Consider the following 22,609-nt stretch of genomic DNA (forward strand, 5'->3'; position numbering starts at 1 on the left):
GTTCACTGGAGGAGTTGCGCAGGAAGCGACTTAGAGAGCTATATGGGGGATCTTCTGAGGAAGATTCAGATGGGGAGTTTGGGGAAATGGATGCTGAGGAACAGGTGGTGGCTGGGGAAGTGGGCACTGAATGGGCACAGCCACCGGAGATGTCTGGGGATTTGGGGCCTATGGATACTGCTGAACCTGGGGTTTCTGCAGGAGCTGATCCTACTTGGGATGCTTGGAGAAGGGAGGATGGTTCTTTAAGTGTTCACGGGGCTAAGTGTGGGCAGGATGATTGGGACTCCGATGAATTGCTAGGTACTCCGGATCCACGAGCTCTAGCTGTGTGGAGTTCGGACTCTGAGTAGATTTGGGACACCTGGTGTTTGGGTGTGAGTGTTTGGTCACCCAGGAGGAAGGGGAATAAAAGGGGAATGTTTGGCCATTGCACTTTGCGTGTGGCAAGGTGTTGCTGAGGCGCCATTGGGATCTCTGTGTTTCCGTGAAGACTGGACTTGGACTGTGATTCGGATCTGCTGATACCATCTGGCTTGGCTCTCGCTGTGTCTTATCATGGACCTGGTTTGGATGACTGCACCCTCTTCGGATTTTGGATTGAATTTGACCTGGCTTCTGTCTACGCTCTCTGACTGACGACTACTCCCGGCTTCTGACTACTGGTTTGCCTTTTGGAATTTGCTGCTGCCTCCTGACCTGACCTTGGATTCTCCTGACAACGGCTATTCATCATCCCTTTGAGGCTCTCGGCTTATCTGCACCGTGGAAGCAGTTTACTGCTCTTCTAGTTTGTTTGTTTTCAAGCCAGTTTGCTGTTTTTCTTTTGGGAACTGTCCCTTTAAATCCGCAGAGCCAGCTGTCTGTTTTCAGAAACGGTTTGGAGCCAAAAGAGGCTTTTGCATTTTCAGTTAAACTCTGCAGCTTCTGGAAGGTTTCAAGCCTTCGTTTATTTTGCATATTTTCTAGCAGTCAACTCTATTTGTTCTCCAAAGCTGAATTGAAGCGTCTTTTAGTTTTTATTGAATGCCAGCGTGGGAAAATAGCGTGGCTTGTTTTTGAGTTATTTTTGTCCAAACTTCTCTTGAAACACTGATAAGTGAAGTGTTTCAAGGATACCTTCTGTGTTTATGTTATTTCTGGCTTATCTTTTGAATAAATTCTATTTTGTTTGTTAACTGGCGTCTGACTCTTGACAGTAGGCTTGCCAGAAGAGATGGGTCTTTTATCCTGCTTTAAATTTTGATAGCCCATTTAACTGCCAAATCTCTTCCAGCAGGCCATTCCACAGGCTAGAGGCAGTTGAGGAATATTTCCTCTGGGTAATAGTTTATTTATTTATTTATTTATTTATTTATTTACAGCATTTATATTCCGCCTTTCTCACCCAGAAGGGGACTCAGGGCGGATCACATTGCACACATAAAGGCAAACACTCAGTGCCATGACATAGAACAGAGACAGAGACAAGACGCAGGCACCGGGCTGGCCTCGAACTCATGACCTCTTGGTCAGAGTGATTTGTTGATTTGTTGCAGCTGGCTTGCTTTCCATCCTGTGCCACAGCCCGGTAGTTGCCAGTCAAGTTGTGGTTAGTGAAGTAAACATCTAAACATCTTCCTAAGAACCTAAGTGCATAGGGCAGATTGTATGGGAGAAGGCAATCCTGCAGGTAATCTGGATCCAAACCATTTAGGGTGAGGCCTCAGCCAAGGTGAGCTCTGTCAGAGTACTGTGCGTTTTGAAAACCCAGTGTGCCAAGCTTGGCAACATAATATTCAGATGTTTGAATTATTTATTTACCATATTACTAAATTTATACTATTTTCTATACTGCAAACAGATCTTGTCTACCTCCTTCTGATGAGGCAACTAATTACCAGCAGATGTGTCTAATGAAGCCATAATGTATTTATGTATTTAAATTAAAATCAGTGTAAAAGGCAATGATTTTCAGTGGAGGGCACATATTAATTTTGAACAAATGGACAAACGTTAATATGTTTGCCAATTTGTATAAAATGACCTCTCTAATGATGTTATTCCTCTCCAGTTTGTTACCAGGTACTATTTGTTAATGCAAACCTTGCTCTGCATGTAGGGGAATAATGTGTGCACTGTGTTGTGTTGTAGATAATGAGGAGGGAAAACAATTCTAGATGTTGCAGTGACTAAGTATGTCCATCATCTCTGAAACTAGAAAATCAATGTAGAACTTATAGGGGAGGGAGTGCAGTTCAATGGTTGTCAGAAGTGTGCACACGCCAGCCTGTTTACATGTACATTTCATGACCATTATTTTGGCAGGAAACTCTTGCATTCGAAGAATGTCCCTCCTAGAGCTATGTAGGAGGTTCCTTTTAACACGTGGAATGTTTATTGCATACCAAACGCAAGAGATTATGCAGACATGGGGATTTTCCCCTCCCCTTTTTTCACCCCCTCCCACTTTTTCTCAGCCACATATGACATCTGTTGATTTCCTTATGCTAGTTTGCATGGCAACACATAAACATACATAATACTTTGCTGATTTGCTAGCAAATGTACAGCCTCTCAAGTTGAGTGGGAAAAAATATATTTTTATTGCTTTTGTCAATCGCATCTGGCTGAAGTGGCTGTCTATTGTGGGACGGCATGCCAGGACTCATGAGCTATTCCCACTCCCTCTAGCTTTCCAGGAAGACAAGTTTCAAATTTAGAAACTCAAAGAACATTGTAGAGAAATGATACAGGCATCTATGAAAAATCACCAGCTTCTTCATGTTCTGGAAGTTTTCCCTGCGGATACTGCCAAACACACTGGCAAGGTGCATTATGTCGATGGTAGCAGGTCCAGTGTGAGCTGAGAAAGGCCAGATGGGTTGATAAGAGGCAAGTGTTGACAGTTGGGTTGAGAGTTGCAGATGACAGAAATGAGTCTGCTGCCCTGGAGACTAGGACACGAAACACTGGCTTCAAACTACAGGAAAGGAGATTCCACCTGAACATCAGGAAGAACTTCCTCACTGTGAGGTCTGTTCGACAGTGGAACTCTCTCTCCCAGACTGTGGTGGAGGCTCAGGGCTGGACGGAGATAATTTTAAATATTAAGCGGGGGTGGGGAAAAGCGCCCCCCCTGCCGGCGCCGCGGGAGGCGTGGCCATGTGCCGCGGGAGGCACATGGCCACGCCTCCCGCGGTGCCGGCGGGCCCCACCTCCCGCACCCTGGCCCCGCCTCCCGCGCTGCTCGCCTTGACCCCGCCTCTCACGCAGCTTGGGAGGCGCTACTCACCTCGCCCGTCTGGCCTTTTCCAGCTGGCCAAACTGCAGCGCAGGTCCCTCCAGGCCGCTACTCGCCCTGACCCCGCCTCCCACGCTGCGTGAGAGGCAGGGCCAGGGCACGCTGGGCAGGAGGCTGGGCACCGCCCTGACAGTGCCCCGCCTCCCGCTCAGTGCGCCTTGGCCTGGCTGGCCTCTCCCAGCTGGCAGCAGCCATGTGGAGCTCGCTCGTCGACGAACAGGCCTTCCTGTTCACCGGCGAGCGAGCCCATGGTCCCCGCTGGGACGGGGGAAGCCTGACGGCGCCCCCCGGGGACCTGCGCCCGAGGCGGCAGCCTCACGTGGCCTCCATGGTGGGGCCGGCCCTGTGGAGGCTTCTTCTTTGGAGGCTTTTAGGCAGATGCTTTTTTTTTAGGCAGACGGGGGTGCTTTGAATGCGATTTCCTGCTTCTTGGCAGTGGGTTGGACTGGATGGCCCATGATGTCTCTTCCAACTCTACTATTCCATGATTCTATGATTCTATGAACCAATGAAAGGTACACACACATGTGAAAATTAGCGACTATTTCATACAGTAGAGATCATTGCTTTTCCACAGATTTTAGTTGGGCTTAGCACTGTTTTTGTACAGCATATGTCTACCCATACGATGTCAACTGCGAGGCAGGAACATTGAAGCCACCACTTTTTCACTGCCTCTCACAGTACCTGCCCCTTGGGATTCCCCATTGGTAGGATCTATAGATCTAGTTTATTCAAAAGTTGTGTTGGCTTTTAAAACACAGTATATTTGGAGTTTGAAAATGAAGTAATCATAATTGGTGTGCCTATGAATGTATGAGATAATCTTGTTAGCCACCACCAGGCTTCAATCACATAATAACACATTGTCTTGGAGATACACATTTCTTCCACTATAATATAAATAGGTGTATTATAAAATAGAGTGGGCATGAATTAAGAATTGAAGGCTGCATTGTTTTCAGCACCAGAACCTCCTACTGTGTCCCACAAGTCCAGTTGTTGTTATTATTATTATTATTATTATTATTATTATTTATTAATTTTAAAATAAGGATTTTTAGTCTACAAAGAGCTGCAGACTCATGTTTCGATACTTTCAGGTGTTCATTGGCATGCACTGCCAGACCAACAAATTGTAATTGCTACAGCACAATGGCTCATCACATTATATCAATGTGTGTCTTGAGTGTATTTTCCTTTAAACATGGTAATTTTAAAATGACTGACATAAAAAGGGGGTCAGAAAATACCCCAGCTTAATTTATTCCATGCAAGTTTTTGTTTGTTTGTTTGTTTATCTGTCCCAATTAAGGTTAAAAAGTTATGACAAGTATTTAATTTGATGTATGGTGAGAAATACAGTATATTTTATTCAATCTACAGACAAGTTAAAAAATATTGTAGTACGGGAACCAAAACAGATCAATACACTTTTTTTTCTATTGCTAGTATGATTCTGTATTTCATAATACATATCACTGCTACTCTGCCATTTGAAATCTATATTTCAGTATGTAGTGCAAAATATTACTAAAGTGATGACACAAGACAAAACTGGATGTTGTTAAAACATTTCTAAACACGGTACCAAGGTTTGAAAATAATAGCCTTCCTTCTAAACCATCTGGTTCATCTTTATACTTCATTTTAACAACAATCTACCAAGCCCTAAAGATTTTGTTTCTTGTCAATTAATGCTGGATACATAACAAAAGCATCTACTGTGAGAATGTAGCACTATGAAAATTGTTTTAGAAAAACATGGGATGGCTTACTTGATTAAAAAGTATCTCTTAAATTTCGGTATTGTACCTTTGTAGCCCATCTGATTGTCTAAAACAATTTCTTGTTTTGAATTTTTCTCAAGCAATGTGAGTTTCTTTGTAGCAAAAATGTGTGGTTTTTGTTTCCTTTTTCTGTTTGTACAGCCGGAGCTGTATCTTAATTTCTTTCCACCAAATCTTTTTAGAAAAATGTCTGAATTTTGTTAAGTTCTTTAAAAAATGAACCAATTCTCATCCATCTCCATTGTATTCCATAGTATTGGTATTGGTTTGTTTGTTATTGTGTGCCTTCACATCATTTCCAACTTATGGCCACCTTAAGGTTTCCGTATCACAGACTTTGCATGACAAGATTTGTTTTGGGGGGTGGGTGGGTGCTATTGCCTTCCTCTGAGGCTTTTTTTTTTCGTGTCAGGAGCAACCGGAGTTGCTTCTGGAGTGAGAGAATTGGCCGTCTGCAAGGACGTTGCCCAGGGGACGCCCGGATGTTTTGATGTTTTTTACCATCCTTTTGGGAGGCTTCTCTCATGTCCCCGCATGGAGCTGGAGCTGATAGAGGGAGCTCATCCACACTCTCCCCAGGTGGGATTCGAACCTGGCAGCTTTCAGGTCAGCAACCCAACCTTCAAGTCACTTAGTCCACTACGCCATCTGAGGCTGAGAGTGTGTGACTAGTCAAAGTCACCAAGTTTGATGACATTTTAACTACTTCATCTTATGGAATACTAAGATTTGTAGTTTGTTACGGCACCAGAGCTGTCTGACAGAGAATTATTTATAGCTGACATAACTGCAGATCCCAGAATGTCATAGCACAGAACCATGGCAATAGGGTGTGGAAACAGCATCAGATGACATTAATCCATAGTTTAGGACAGGTCTGGGGACCATTTGTTGTCTTGGGATCTGAATTCCATCTTCAGTGAAGCAGTGAAGGGGGCTAAGGGTGTAGCATTGAAGAAATGACACTGGCAGGAGGCACAAAACAAAATACCCATATTTCATCTCATAATAGTTGCCATGAGCAGGTGGAGGTGTGAGAGCGAGGAGGCTTCTGCCAGCCAAGAAAAGCGTCCCACCTCTTCCCAGCAGGTGAACGGGCAGGTGAGCCTTCATCCACCCACATGCCTGCTGGGGAGAACTATGGGGCCTCCCTCAGCTGCTTGTGGAGGAGGCCTATGGGGTCTCCTTCAACTGTCAGCTGAAGGAAGCCCCATAGACTTCCAGCTTTTCACCACATAATAGTTGCACCCCCCTTTTTGAAGGGTAAAGGGGGGAGAGTAGGACTATTATGTGATGAAATACAGTATGTGGCAGTAGAGGGAATACTTACAATTTGAACGTTCCGCTATCGGACACACAAAACTTCACCCAAGTCTTTGTATCTTCTTAGTAATATGTTTCAGTACAATAGTGTTCCTGCCTGCAATGTGCAAGAGTATTGCTGTTCAGTACAATAGTGTTCCTTGCCTTCTGTGCAAGAGTATTGCTGTTTAAATCTCTTTAAATACCTTGTTCATTGCTTGTGGGAAAGAATAGTGGAAGAAGCTTGTGGGAGGTAGGTAACTCCTGCAGCTGATTCTCCCTGTGGGCAGAGATCCCCCATGCATAGTTCAACATTACTTGAATCACGACTATTTTCCACTTTGATACGCTCTGCAATTGCCTAGTGCATGTCTCCTTTCACAGACTAATGCATTTACATTTAGCCTGATAAAACTGTTGCTGTCCTCTAATGATTGCTTGGTATATGGGTTAGTGGCCATGACCAGACAAGCATCCAGATTCTCAGATAAAACTCCAGCTTTAAATCTGAGGAAGGTAGAGCTGAAGGAAAGAAAAGCTGCATACTGCCTGGGTCTTCTGTTATGCTCTGTTGTGTGTGAGCAATTTCCTTCTAATCAGAGGAATCAATTTTCTCTTTTAGAAAGCTGCTATCTGTCTCTTCAGGATATAAGCAGATTCAGAGGTGAGCAAATAGATTATAAAGGGCTTAAATATATTCTGATAATTGAAGATCTTAGCCTGTTTTGCCTGAGGGAAATAATATGGAAATTGTAAGAGTGCAATTTAGAGTTCAATAAAAATGAAAGCAGAACTTTTCATCTTTACCAGAGCAACCAATGAAATAACAAGAAAGAAGATATATCTGCCCTGGTGATATAGTCTAGCAATAGGTAGTTGCTGGGATGAGACACAGATCGCAGGGACAGGGGAAGCTGTCTATTACGAAATCAGACCTTTGGTCCACCTGCCCCAGTATTGCCAACTCTGTCAACAGTTGACTCTGACTCTCCACAATTCCACCAGTGTTCTCTCCTAGCTTAAACTGGCAATCCCTGGTAGACTCTGCAACCACCTCATCATACAGGGCTAATTCTGACGGCATACACCGGTTAAGCCCTAGGTCATCCACGGAGTCTGATGGTTCCCATCAAATGACATGTGGTCGATGCTTCCCCCCATGGGATCCACTGAATCAGGAGCCAGGATATGCATGGGGTGGGGTGGTGAGTTCCCCTATGCCCCTCAACGAGGTTTGCCGGATATGCCGCAATGCGTGGTGATTCCGGTGGTCATGTGACAATGTCGCTAATCTCAGACTCTCCAACTAACCCAATTTTGTTGAGGTAATCATGATTAATCTTCTGTTGTCCACTTTTTCAGCTTCTTTTAAGCTGTCCCAATGTTTCCCTCCTCCTGACACCTCCCCTTTTAGTCTATAGCTTCCTCCAGTTACTGCTAACTGAGCAACTGATAAACCAAATGGAATTTGGTTTCATTCCCGGTTTCAGTGCAAATGCTTATTAACACTCAATTCATCCTTCTACTTGAGTTTATAAGGTATCTTCAGAAATTGCCAGTAGTCCAGGCAACTAAATAGAGGACACTCTGGTATGCCAGCATTGACTGACAGCTAAGAATGGCAAATGAACTAAGTTACAGCAAATGCATGATTGATTGAGTGAAACTCTGGAGATAAGAGCATACAATCTATCTTTAGGTAAAAGTTTTTCATCTGCCAAAGTGATGAATCCATGCCTCAAATTGTTGCCACAGTCCCAGAGCTTGCTAGAAAGAAAGAAAAAAGAAAAAGAAGAAGCAAGCCAAGAATAATCACATAAATTACAGCAGAACCCTGTCCTATATTATCCTGTCTTGGCCTGTTCTGAACTATGTTTATATCAGAAATAAACTCTTCCAAAGGCAACTTTGGATCAATGGCAGCTCCCATTTACAGGGGTAGACTTGGAGGTATTTATTTATTTATTTATTTCAAATATTTCTATCCCACCCTTCTCACCCGGAGGGACTCAGGGCGGCGTACAATTGGCAACAATTCGATGCCGATACATCATTAAAAACAACAACATATAAAAAATACAGGTATAGTGAAATGTTTAAAGAAAAATGTAATTTTTCACAGAAGGCTCGTCTACACTGCCCCTATACCATCTCTAATTCAAACTGGTCCACTTTCTACATATGGGTTGCCATAAGAGAGTCAATTCGATGGCAATTTACTACAACAAAATGTGTAAATTGAAAACACCACTAAAAACCAGTCTCTTCTGGTAGGCCTATCAAGATGATATTTAATTTATGAATTTTACAATTTTGGATTCTAAAGTATGGATTGATTGTTTTAATAAGTATTGGTTTTAGATGTTCTTTTAAATGCTGTCATATGTTTTTATCTGGTTTATATATTTTTAACTGATGTCATGTCATATTTAATCTTTTATTATTCCCCACCTCAATCCCTAGGGAGAGGCAGGTCAGAAATACATGTAGTAGTAGTAGTAGTAGTAGTAGTAGTAGTAGTAGTAGTTTTTAAAAGAGTGTGTGAGGGAGGACAATATCGATATATCTCTGTGGACATACCTATATGTCTGGTTCTCCAGAGTACTGATCAATGGGATCCTAAATTGAAACAATATCAATGAACTTTAGGAGACAATATTTATCTTTTCTACAGTTAGATGCAATGTGTCCATAAGTAGAACCAAGGCACATTCTAAAAGAGAGGAGTCAATAGGAGAACAAAAGCTATTCTTTTGGAACTGGCATCATATCATTACAAATAATTGCGGCTCCACCAGTCAAAGGATTAAAAAGATAAAATGCCCATAGCTAATTACACTTGTGTTTACTTTAGTCAACACAAGTGATGTGTCGCACTCTTTGGCACTCACGTGTGTGGCTTCTAGAATTATGCCCTCAGAGACTGTATAATAATTATTTTAGAATATACAATGTGGTCTTTTAAAGAGTGGTTTTAAAATTGCTTTAGGTTTCTTGGTTTTACCCCTAAAATTTCAGGGCAGGTAGGTCTCAGTACAGTTCAACCATAATGAAATATATTATTGAAAATATTTTGCTTTGATTTAATATACAAATAATATAAATACATGATCCAGTTACTTGTCAGATAAGATCTTGATCTGATGAGCTATATAATAAAGACAAGTAATTTCTAACATTATGGCAGCATTCACAGGGGTCACTAATTTTATTGTTGATTTACAATAGATTTACATAGAAAACCCCAAATCACAGACTGAAGGCAACATGAAGAAAATTGCTAGTGTCCACTAAGAAGCAAATCACGACTTTATAGAGAAAAGTGGGAAGAAGAATAAAATTATTGTGCCACAGTTTGTATATCTTTCGTACCACCTCATCAGCTGCAGGGAGAGAGGCGTTTTCTCCCTGCTTCTCTCTTCTGCCAGCATGGAGTCACCCAGAGCCCATCACATAATGCAGGGCTCCTTCTGGTGGGACTTTGTGGGGCTCGGTGCCAGCAGCATTGTGGCTGCAGAGCCCAGAGGAGTCAGGTGAACACCCAACTTCTCACAGAAAAAAAGCAGAGGAGCCAAGGAGGAAGCAGGGGACAGTGGGGAAACATTGTGGGAAGGGATGCCACGGACCTCAATAGCACAGAACACAGCATGATAGTTCCCTAGACTGCTTCATGATTTCCCCTGCTGTTCCCTGCTTTAGAAAGGGCCAATTGGTTTATTTATTTATTTACTGTATTTGTACCTCGTCCTTCTCACCCTGAAGGGGACTCAGAGTGACCTTACAATAGGCAACAATTCAATCCCTTATCAACCAAACAATGATAAAAATAACATATACATTAAATACCAAAAATTTAAAAAGCCATATAAACATTAAAAACAATTATTATTAAAACCATACCATGTGGTCCTAGAGAGAACAGGACGGTGAGGGAGAGAATCAATGGGCAGGGCTGTCCCTACCATAAGGGAGAATGACATGGATACTTTAAACATCAGATTGACAGAATGAAAAGATGACAAATTGTTAGTTGTGAACTAACTCTGTTTTTATTACCATTTTACTGATGGGGAAGACATCATTTGCTATCCCACTTTAGGCAACAAAATGTCTGGTGCTAGTCCTGGCCCTTGAGCGCTCTAATTGGAGGTCAGCTATGACCAGCAGTGCTGTGGAGTTCGAAGAGGCACGAATGGAGGGCTTAAGGGAGAAACGTGCCAAGAGGAAGGCCCATCAAGCCAACCCTGACCGGACCGCCTTCCACCTGGAAACCGATGTCCTCACTGCGGGAGAACATGCAAATCAAGAATAGGTCTCTTCAGCCACCTAAGAACCCACCCTCAAGACACCAAAGATGGAAGACAATCCTCCTCGAGGATCGCCTAAGTAAAGTAAGTAAGCTAGCCTTGGGAATATAAACGAATGACGATACCTCCATAGTCTTATAGCCTACAAACATAAATAGCTCCAAGTCTTATGAAGGAAGGAAGGAATATTTCCACATACATATATAATGAAATGTTTTCCCTTCTTCTATAACATCCAAGGCCTTGAGGGGAATTCTACTAACCACAAAACAGTGTCATGACACCCTAATATGCTCATAATCATGCCCACCTGCTTGCAGCTACTTCAGCTTCATGCTGGGCATTACTGAAGTCTGTAACTTAGGGACATGAAATTGATATAATAACCAGTTTGCAGAAAGCAGAAGTAAATTTGGATCTCAAATGAAGGATCATTAAGAAGTTTGTTGTCAAAAAGATCTTCATTTCAGTTAATGTGGTTGACCTACATGATGGTTCAAGCAGGGTTTCAAATGCTGGATATGGGCTTTCGTTAGTTAATTAAATGAATCATAGTTATGAAACAAACATCAGCTTTCCAGGAAAATGAAGGAAACCAGATATTTCCACCTATATAAATTATAAAAATTCAAGGGTTTTGCTCTTCTTGGAATTAACAGTTAAATTTAGCCTATGTGTATAGGTGTGCAGCAACAGTGGTCAGTCCAACATTTTTATGGTGAATGCCACATTTCCTGAGCAATGGTTTTCTGGGTGTTTCACATCAGGGATATGTGAAGCCAGAGTAAGACCAAAGCCGAAGTGGACAGAATTAGGGCTGTAATTGGGTATGACAGCTATATTTCTTGCCACCTGCTATTTTCTCTTCTGCCTCTTTTTCCTTCTGTCCTTGTCATTATCTGTTTCTCTTTGCCTGCCCTCATATCCCCTTGTGTAGTCATTTGGCTTAGGCAAAAAAACCATAGAGTTTTTTTAAAAAAAGTAATCAAGATTTAGGTGAAGGAACAGTGAAGTTTGGAAACTTTGGAGATGAGGCTAGTATTGTTTGAATTTTGTTAACATTTAACATTTGACAGAGTTGGTGCAGATTACATTCAATCTGATGAGCACTAAAGGCTTCTGAGAATTAGACTTGTGACATTTCAGGAAAGCTAGGCATGATGTTTCCAGATGACACAACCAATTCTTTCAAAGGAAAGGTCTGGAAGCAGGCTACTTCAGCCTTTATGTGGTGTGTTATATTGCGAACTCAGACACTGTGTTGTTTCCCTCTTAGACTCTTGAGACAGGTCTGTACAATTTGTATTAACCATGCTTCCTCACATTATGCCAATTGAACCTATTTTAATCTAGGCTTTGAAAACAGTCTGCTTTGAAGTAAATATGGATTGAAACCTTGAAAAATCCAACACAATACAGTACAACCTTTTTATCATCATTTCTACCCCGTCCTTCTCACCCATAGGGACTCAGGGCAGCTTACAACAATCGGCAATTCCATTGCCCCAAAAACACATTCAATAAACAACAGCAGTTCAATAAACAATAACAATATCAAAATCAATTAAAAGTTATATTAACTCTGTTAAAACATGAATGATAAAACTATAAAAATGCATGAGTAATTAGATTAATCCGCTGACACCTTTCGCATACTCCTTGATTCGGCCATATCATCTCAGATATTTATTCCTCAAACGCTTGAGTACACAGCCATGTCTTGACTGCTTTCCTAAAACTTAGGAGTGTTGAGGCTTGTCGGATACTACTGGGGAGTATCCGACAATTGGGGATTCATTCCAAACCCCTAAGTTTTAGATGCATGGGCACCTGAAACCTTAACTATACGTGAACAGGGGGCTAACCACAGAATAGAACTGGAGGATTTTGAGAAACCCACAAACACTTCCAGAAGCATGGATAGATGAAACCATAAATATTGTGCCTCTGGATAAGGGATCATATTATAAATCCTTGTCATATGTGATCCACCACCAAGGTAGTCTGACAAAGAGAATTAGTATAGACCTTAAACTTTATAAGTATAGTAGCTTTGGTAGCTGACAATTCCCAGGTTAGGAAATTTGTAATGCTTTTTATTAGAAAAAGTTATTGTCTGTTTTTGGATTTTATGAATGGTCCCATTAGAAAATGCATAAGGATTCTCTCCTGACTTTCCAGCAGTTGACACCTGAAGGTCTCTCTCACCTGTTTAGCATTCAGGGTATTTCAGAGAACATAAGGGAGAGGCACAAAGTCAAGTGCATGCAGAATTATGCACATCATTGCACTAGCAACCTTGCACACTCAGCCTTCCCATGACTGCATTTCAGAGGGGCAGACTGGTCAAAACAGATCTCCCTGCTTTTGCTTCTGGCATGCTTATGCCTCATAAATGAACAATTTGTCTCACTAATATCATAATATTTTAGATACATGGTCTCTGCATCATCTGCAGGCTGAGGAATCCTCCTTGGGGCTTGCCAGGCTTCTCTGAAGCAGGGAAGCAAATTCTTGGTATTGTCTGCCTTGTCTATTCACTCATCCTGTGAATGAGAATCTACTCCTCATTCATATTAAACTAGATCTCATTTTCTTGAATAAAAAGGAATGAAGGAGGAGGGGATCCCTCTTGACTGTGTTCTGCCAGAAATTTTCCATTCTCATATGTACCTGAAGAATCAATGGGTGATGTCACTCCTCTGGATTTGCTGTATATTTATGAGTAAAGGGAGGGGAATTCCCTCCTGTTTTAAAATATGACATACACATATAGCTGAGAGAGTGAGTGAGAGAGAGAGAGAGAGAGAGAGAGAGAGAGAGAGAGAGCACAGTTAGACTGAAAAACAACTATAAAATGAAGCCATGAAGCCATTTTTTTACAAAGAGATCAGATCTTGATTATGGTAAACTGCATTACAGATGAACACAGACAGCTGTTTATACTAAAGAGGGCTGCTGCAAGTCACGGCTTTCATGTTTTCTTAACAAAGGCAAGGGAAACGGGTTAAAAACAGAGCAAGATATGAAAAAAAGACCCTTTGCAGCTTAAAGAAAAAAACTATGGAGTTCCTCTTTTTTTCCAGAGCTGGGAGGTATATGGGTAACCAGACATACAGTACATTTTACTACCAAGATTAGAAAAAACTGTAAATAATATGGAGTTGTGCTTATTGTGAAGCATTTGAAAGAGTGTGGACAATTGAGAGAGCACATATGAGCACACACATGGTATGAGTACCGGGAAGCGATAAATAATACATAAAAAACCCCAACAACAATGAACAGGTTTCCTAACAGTAAGAAAACCACATTGGGAGGAAAAACAGAGAGAATTTCTCCCAGTATTCAACATTCCAGAGTATTACAGAATAATTTTGGAATAGAAAAGTACATGGATTTTTGGTGCAGCTTCTCTGCGTTCTGCAACAAAAGTTCATTTATTTCAGTGCAAGGAAGATTGTCCCGTCCCCCCCCCCCCAGTAGTGAATGAGGCAGTGGCAAGAACTTATGATTGGTTCACTGATGGGAAGGAGCTGGAAACATCCTCCTCTTACAGTCCCAATTTCCAGATAGACAATTTCCTTTGGCATGCTTAGCAGTTCGAAAACATGCAAATGTGAGTAGATCAATAAGCACCGCTCTTGCGGGATGATAACAGTGCTCCATGCAGTCATGCTGGTCACATGACCTTGGAGGCATCTACGGACAATGCTGGCTCTTCGGCTTAAAAATGGAGATACACACTAACCCCCAGAGTCAGAAATGACTAGACTTAATGTCAGGGGAAAACCTTTACCTTTACCTATGTAGTTAGTTAAGTACCCAATATAGAATATCAATGATTTATTGTTGTGGTTCTTTTCAAGTTGCTACCTAGCATGGCATGGTGGTTTGAGCATTATATTACAACTCTGGAGACCAGGATTCAATTTCCTGCTTGGCCGGGCCATAGAAACCCTCATTGTGACCTTGAACAAGACACAAAACAACAAGCTCTTTTTACTGCAAAAAGAAAACTAATTGGATTAGACTGATTAACCCTAGCTGTACAATAGCGCAAAGTTTAAATTTTTTAGTTCAATTCGCTTATGGCCATATTGTTATGTAAAGAATTTCAGCGCAAGTCACCAATATAAATAATTCTCTAGGTTGTGAATCCAGAACTGCAGTTCAGAATGACAGCTGATGATAACAAGAATCTAGAAAATAGGAGTTATTGTGAACAGGACAGATTACATATCAGAATAATTGTTCTTGTGGTAAAATTATTGAGATGTAGGTTACAGATTGATAAATTTTAGTTTACTTCTTACCTACTATGAACCAAATAGATTTTCAAGATTCAAATTAAGATGACCAAAGTTTTGCAAGGTTTTTTCAATAAACAATGAGATATTTAGAAGAAAATAGAAATATGTGGCAGCAGTTTCTCCTCTAAAAGGGACTTTTAGCTTCTTCTTGCAGCAGCTGCCTCCTTTCCATGCACATCCTCTGTCTCTGAGGCAACAGGAGCTCAGCTGGTATTTTAGGAGGCTGTAGTTCTCCCTGAAGCCTTTGGTTTTTGATCCGGATCTTATAGTGCTTTCATTTCATTTGTGTTTTGCCCTGATCCAGACTATGGCATTCCTGAGAAGGAATAAAATGAATATTCTTTCTGCCCCCTCATTGTTTAAAATACAGAATGAAATTTTGGATAGAGGATATATAAAAGTAGTGGCTCAGGAGGAGGGGAACACAGCGATGAATGAGCATAAAAATAAGAGTAGATGCCAAAAGTTAATGCATGGTAGATTGTATTGAATATTATGTGTCTGCTGTTAAACAAATGATGTATAACAAATGTATTGAATAATGATAAAATTAAAAATTAAAAATACAGAAGGAAGAATGGGCAGAGTACTTCCATGAGTTTGAGTCATAGAGGAATGTGGTGACTTTCAGAATATGGAGTGCTATTGGCCTGAATGAAGTCGAGCACACACATATACAAGTAGTCCCCAAGTTACAAGCAAGATAGGTTTTGTAGGTTTGTTCTTAAGTTGAATTCACCTCACTTTCTGTCCCTGCGATAATTGGATTTTAAAGTATTTAGTTTGTTGTGGAAATAATGGTTGATGATACAGGTTCAGTTGAGACATTTGTTTCCCATAATAACTCTTTCAGGAGTGGATTTCCCTTCCTATGAGTAGATCCAACCAGTCCATACTCCAGGAAATAATGCCCGACTGCTCACTGGAGGGAGGATATTAGAGGCAAAGATGAAGTACTTTGACCACACAATGAGAAGACAGGAAAGCTTGGAGAAGATCATGATGCTGGGGAAAGTGGAAGGAAAAAGGAAGAGGGGCCAACCAAGAGCAAAATGGATGGATAGTATCCTTGAAGTGACTGGCTTGAACTTGAAGGAGCTGGGGTTGGCAACGGCTGACAAAAAGCACTGGTGTGGGCTTGTCCATAAGGTCATGAAGAGTCGGAAGCAACTGAACAAATAACAAAATGAGTAGATTTCTCTCACTTCCTATTGTCTCATCTGTTCTTAACTAAGAGTAATTTGTAAGTCGAATGTTTGTAGCTCAGGGATTGCCAATATACATAACCAATCCAGCAACATTTACAGACCTTTCATGAAGTACAAGTGTGATAAACATGCACATTTTCAAATACTGTCAGCAACGCACTCACACAATACCATAATCGAAACCAATGACACAATTATAACCAAATGAAATCTAAGTGGTCTGGGAAAACATGAAAGCTTTCCCCCACTTTCTTTTAAGTATCACTTCGACCTTGTCATATATTCAATCCAAATAAAAGCAAGTTGGATATAGACACTGAACAGTCAATAGGTACAATGATTTTAATTACAGTTGCTTGAGGGCAAGGAGACTTTGACAACTAATTGAGTAATTCCATTTATGGTCAAGTCTTTCTCCAAGAGAGGCAGATATCATTTCACTTCTCCTGCCAGCATTCTGCCCATACAGTGTTCCCTCACTACTTCATGGTTCACTTTTCCCGGATTCGCTGTTTCGCGGTTTTTCAATCAACTCTAAAAGACTATTATAAATCATAAAAATTACAATTTACAGCCTAAGGAAAGGAGGAAGGAGAAGCCGAAGGGAGAGAAAAGGAGCCCAAGCGGCATAAGGAAGAGAAGTAAGCGATTTATCAACACATGATTGGTTTATAAAGACTTAAAATAGTGTATAACTACTAAAATAATGTATAAATATTAAAATAAATATAGTATCCCTACTTCACGATTTTCACTTATTGCGGGTGGTCCTGGAACCTAACCCTAGCAATAAGTGAGGGAACATTGCATACCATTTCAATATCTGCTTTTTATTTTTTAACTGATCCTTGCATATGAGATACTTATATATATTTTTTTAATGAAAGATAGATTTTTTTTTGCTGGATAATATAAGATTATAGCCTTATTTCCTGTTTATTTAAAAGGATAAATAGGCTGAACTCTTATTGTTTTACAAAATCAATCGTTCTTGCACTGAAATAGTCAAATCCCGTGAAGAAAAGTGATAGGAAGAAAATCAACTCATTTGAATTATTCTTTATTCTGGTCACCAGGAACTTCATGATGGAATAACCTGTTTGGAAATGGAATTGTCTGTGTGAAAAGATTCAGTGGGACAAGGTAGCCTTTGAACACTGTGATTCTATTGACTTCTCCATATTAATTTGCCAAATACTTTGAAAATGCACGTCTGATCCTATGATCATTCTCAAAGACATCTTGCAATATCAATGAGCTAGATTACGGTATTTAATACTTTAGTAAGAAAATGTATGCATGTGTAGTATTTGACCACAATATTTAGACAATTGTATTAAACAAGGATTTTTCCCCCTTGTATAATGCTGATCACCAAATCAGCAAATAGTTTGATCAGTAATAATTTTTTAAAAGTGCCTTACAGTTGACAATTGTGTTCTTTGTCTTGTCTGTACAGGATGTTCTAGAGATTGCCTGGCGTCATGCTGAACTATTGCATAGAGTGATTTTCCACAATTAAAGTTCTTTCTCTACAGACAATTATACAATAATTTTCAGTTGCTAGAAGACATGGCAATTCTTTACTTTTGTCCTAGCTGTCCTCAGGGTGCAAGTGGAGGCAACGAGTTCTTCTGTGAATGTTTAAACAAATTGAGGGGAAATCTAACTTGGCAAAAGGAAGCAGGAATTCATACACTTCCGACTCTGCAGTGATTTGCTCAATGGTGAAAGGTCTATTGCTTTTCTTGGAGATAAAGCAAGATTAAATCAGTGTTGATGGCTGATTACATTTTTGACCTAGCACTCCTAGGACTGACCAAGCCCCATCCAAAATATGCTCATCAGATTATTTGATCCAATATGCAAAATAAAATGCTTTGATAGATTCCTACGAAAGTGACTTTAGGGAGCTGTTTATGTTTGGTTTGGAGAAGAGAAGTGACATGATAACCATGTTTAAATATTTGAAAGGGTGTCATATTAAGGAGGGAACCAGCTTGTTGCCTGCTGCTCCAGAGATTAAGACACAGAACAATGTATGCAAACTACAGGAAAAGAGATTCCACCTAAAATTTTGGAAAACCTTCCTGATGATAAGAGTTGTTTGACAGTGGAATATGCTGCACCAGAGCATGATGAAGTCTCCTTCTCTGGGAGTTTTGAAACAGAGGCTGGGTGACTATCTGCCAGGAATGCCTTAATCGTGTGTTCCTTCATGACAGGTGATTTAGCTGGAAGACCTTGTGGTCTCTTTCAACTCTGATTTTTTGATGCTATGTACATAGTTATACTGCAATGATTCCATTATAATTTAATCCTGGGATTTGCTGTTTAGACTTCTCTGCCAGTTAGCTCTAGTGCCTCACAGTTAAGTACAGGGGAAATTGAGTTTTATCAAAGACCTTTTTGAGAGTTTTAAAATATTGTTTAAGTTCTCTTTGGTACCAAATTTTCTACACCAGGAACCAGTTGAGGAACACTGTTCGCTAGGAGATATCTAATATATCCAGAGAACCATTTAAACACATGTGTTACCATAGATTTTAACTCATATCTGAGGTGGCATCAAAATTAAAAAGCTTCCTGCTGGAGAAATTGATGATCCCAATATTGTTTGGTTGTTCCAGTTCCCGATCAGAAAGGAGAGGAGACTATCCACTTCATCACATGTACTAAATTTCACTGACTGCTACACTTAAATCCAGGAAGCCACTGCTCCCACCACATTAGTTTGGCTTCAAGTGTGGAAGAGAATATTCCTTGTGTATTTTTAAGTGTGATGGCCAGCACTCTTTTCCAACATTTCAGAAAGAGCAAGAGAGGGAGGGAGGGGGGAATAGCCCTGCTGCTTCAAAGCCTGGCTGCAATAGTGCTATCAAGCAAGTATCCAGATCTTTAGAATTGTCAGACCCTAGGCAGCGGAGCACCAAGAACCATACACGGAGGCCAATAAACTATCTAATATCTTTATTAAGGAAATATATAAGAAGGATAAAAACAGGTAGAATATGTAGTCCAAAAGCAGACCTTTCAAATGAGGTCAAATAAAGTCCAGAAATAACTAGTTCAATAAATGATATTAGAGTTCAAAGATAAAATCCATTGAACCGAAACACACACTATTGCCAGGCAATAGTGTGGGGAATTGTCCAGAGTCTTTCAAGGCACAAGGTAAATCCGCAAGAAGGCTGGGAGCAAGGCTTGAACCTAGAAAACAGGATCTGTGGCTCAAAACAAGGCAAGGCAGTCCAAAACTAGATTCTAAGAACCAAATCCGTGGCTAGGAGCAAGGCAAGGCAATTCTTGGATACTTGAGAAGGCAAGGCAAGGCAAGGAAACTGGATTTGCGGACTTAGCGAAGTCCACACTAGGCTGGAAACATGAATTCACTCCTGAAGCTGCTCCGTTGTCTCCGCAAAGAATCAACAGTGCCAGGTACTTTTATCTGGGTCTCGTTTCCCGCCAAACAGGCGTCCAGCGTTCTCTTTCCCTAGAGAACAGGGAACGAAACCCAACTTTGCAGATGTGAGACTCCCTGGAATTTTCCCAGGGGAAACATGGCTAATCAGTGTCTTGTTTGGCAGCAATTCTCGCACTCCTGCGAATTCGCTCTTTCACTCCCCTGTCTGCAGAGAAGGATTGTTTTCTAGCAAAGGGAGGTGAAAGCTGTTTAAGGTCGGTTTTAATTGGCTTTTGGGCAAGAGCATCAACATCGGGCATCTGGAAAAACTCCGGCTGTTGTTGATCCGGAGAAAACCCCATGTTTTCATCCTCATCTGCCACAATGACACTAGGAACGGGACTACAAGGCCCATGAGGCATCCCAAGAATTTAGAAAATGTTACTCAAAGACTGTGGAGAACATACTAATTTGCATGGAAGTGTGGTGAAGGTAAGGAATTCATATGTTTAATTTTAAAAAAATGGAACTCTACTGAGCTCTACAGAGCAAAACATTTTCATCCATTTCATTGCCTTAATGTGATGAAGTCCTATGAGAAATAATGGATAATTGAGCTTAGTGGGCAGTCCAGCTAAAACAGATAAATGCTGATAGCTGGCAGTGTGTGGGAAAAGAAATTGCTACTTGTGTCATGAACATATCTCTCATTTGTTCCAGTAAGATCCACCCAGAGGAAAGGTGTTCTTACCATACATCAAGGGAACTACTGACCGCATAGGCAAAGTGATGAAGAAGCACAACCTACAAACTATCTACAGACCCACAAAGAAAATCCAACAAATGCTACGGTCAGCGAAGGACAAGAGGGATCCTCTCTCTTCTGCAGGAGTCTACCGGATACCATGCAGCTGTGGACAAGTATACATAGGGACCACCAAACGCAGCGCCCAAACAAGAGTCAAAGAACATGAAAGGCACTGCAGACTAATTCAACCAGAGAAATCAGCCATAGCAAAGCATTTGATGAACCAGCCTGGACACAGGATACTATTTGAGAACACAAAAATGCTGGACCATTCCAACAACTATCATGTCAGACTACACAGAGAAGCCATTGAAATCCACAAGCATGTGGACAACTTCAACAGAAAGGAAGAAACCATGAAAATGAACAAAATCTGGCTACCAGTATTACAAAACTCCAAAATCAAAACAGTAGATGGGAACCAACACAATGAGGACTTGACTGAACAAAGGATGCCCCCAGGCAAGGGACAAAACATTTCCAATGCTAATTAGGGTGATTAACTGAAACATTAATGCTGGCTCCCAGTGACAAAGAACTCTTGCCACACCTTGGACTCTACACAGATATATATTTTTTCCTTTCCTTACTTAGTTTATCCATACCTCACAACCTCTGAGGATGCCTGCCATAGATGTGGGCGAAACGTCAGGAGAGAATACTTCTGGAACATGGCCACACAGCCCGAAAGACATACAACAAAGCTGATTATTATCATTTTTCAGTTGTATGTGTGTGTGTGTGAGTGTGTGTGTGTGTGTGCATGTGTGTGCATGTATGGACTTTGAAAAAACTCTACTACAATCTTGCAAAACTTGTTACATCAAAGGAAAAAGTATATTGAAAGGAATACACACACATACATATGGAAACTGATGCCTCTCTCAAGCCAATTTCAATTCTCTTCAAAATTATTTTCTTCAGAGCTCAGTAAGTCAATATTTATTTATTTGTTTTCTCAGAATCCCTAAAGATTGATAAAATCAGGTTAATGTCAGATTGATAAGCAGGAGTGGAACATGTGGTCAAAGACAAATATTATTAGAATTCGCATTTGAGTGAAACAAGCCAATCTACAATACAGGTAGGTCCCCTTCCCCCTCAAAAGTTAGCACTCTACTCTCCAGCTTAGATAAAATGTTTTTGCCAATTATGGTGAAAACCTTTCAGTGGTAGATTTTGGACTAATAACCCATAATAGTCACTGAAATGTCCCAGATTTGTTATTTTCTTTCACCATGACTTGATGCCCTCTGTGAAACCAAGAAGAAGAGAGGAGTACCCATTATAAATTACTAATGAAGTTATCCCTGACAGTCACCTCTCCTCCTCACATGTCCCCAATCTGCCTCTCTCTGTAGACCCAAACAGCAAGACAATCTGTGCAGCAGAAATCATTCAATCATTAGAGCAGAAGCGCTTGGGAGAAAAGTACAACAAATTGCAGACAATTTGCTCTCTGCTTTTAAAATGTAAGGGAAGGGATGGGTTTCAAAATCAGCAAGGCTGCAGGGCAGATGCTGTTACAAATATTACTTTCTGAGCAAGCAATTCAGCAAAGAGTGTTTCTACATGATCACTCCAACAAAGGGCTTCTTTATTGAACTCTTCCCAACCCCCTTCCAAATTATCATATGAATTGGTTTGCCATCCTCATAGCCACATTTTCATTGTCCCAATTTGGAAGGAGTGGTCCCAATTCAGCCTCCTTTGTCTAGCATTGCCAAAGAGAAAACTAGGACTTCATCCCATGGGATAAGTAAAATGAAGTAAATCATTGGTTTTCCCTTAAGCTTTGCCATGCCCTGTTTTGAAAATAAATTGAAGAATTTCCTACCCCCATTACTCCTAATACTCTCTATAAGATTTATCTATTTGATTTGCCATCACACGAGAGACATTAGTCTCCTCCCACTGTCTCCTCCCCATCGTTTACCCTCAAAATCCTTCAACAATAGCAGAGTTAAAGCATCACATGTGGGGAAGTGTTGCTCCATGACTTCCTCTGTGGTAGCCCTGTTGTCCAAATTGAAAATGGGGAGGCTCCTTTGTTGGCGGCATAGTTTCCTATAATATTTCTGTTCCAATTGACCCACGAGCCCCAGCAGAAGTGAAGCTACATTGTGTAATGGACAGTGTTGAGCTCCGTGGGTCAACTTGGATAGAAACATCCTAGGATGCTGAATTTCCATCAT

Source organism: Anolis carolinensis, chromosome 2, assembly GCF_035594765.1.
Source record: "Anolis carolinensis isolate JA03-04 chromosome 2, rAnoCar3.1.pri, whole genome shotgun sequence".
NCBI lineage: Eukaryota > Metazoa > Chordata > Lepidosauria > Squamata > Dactyloidae > Anolis > Anolis carolinensis.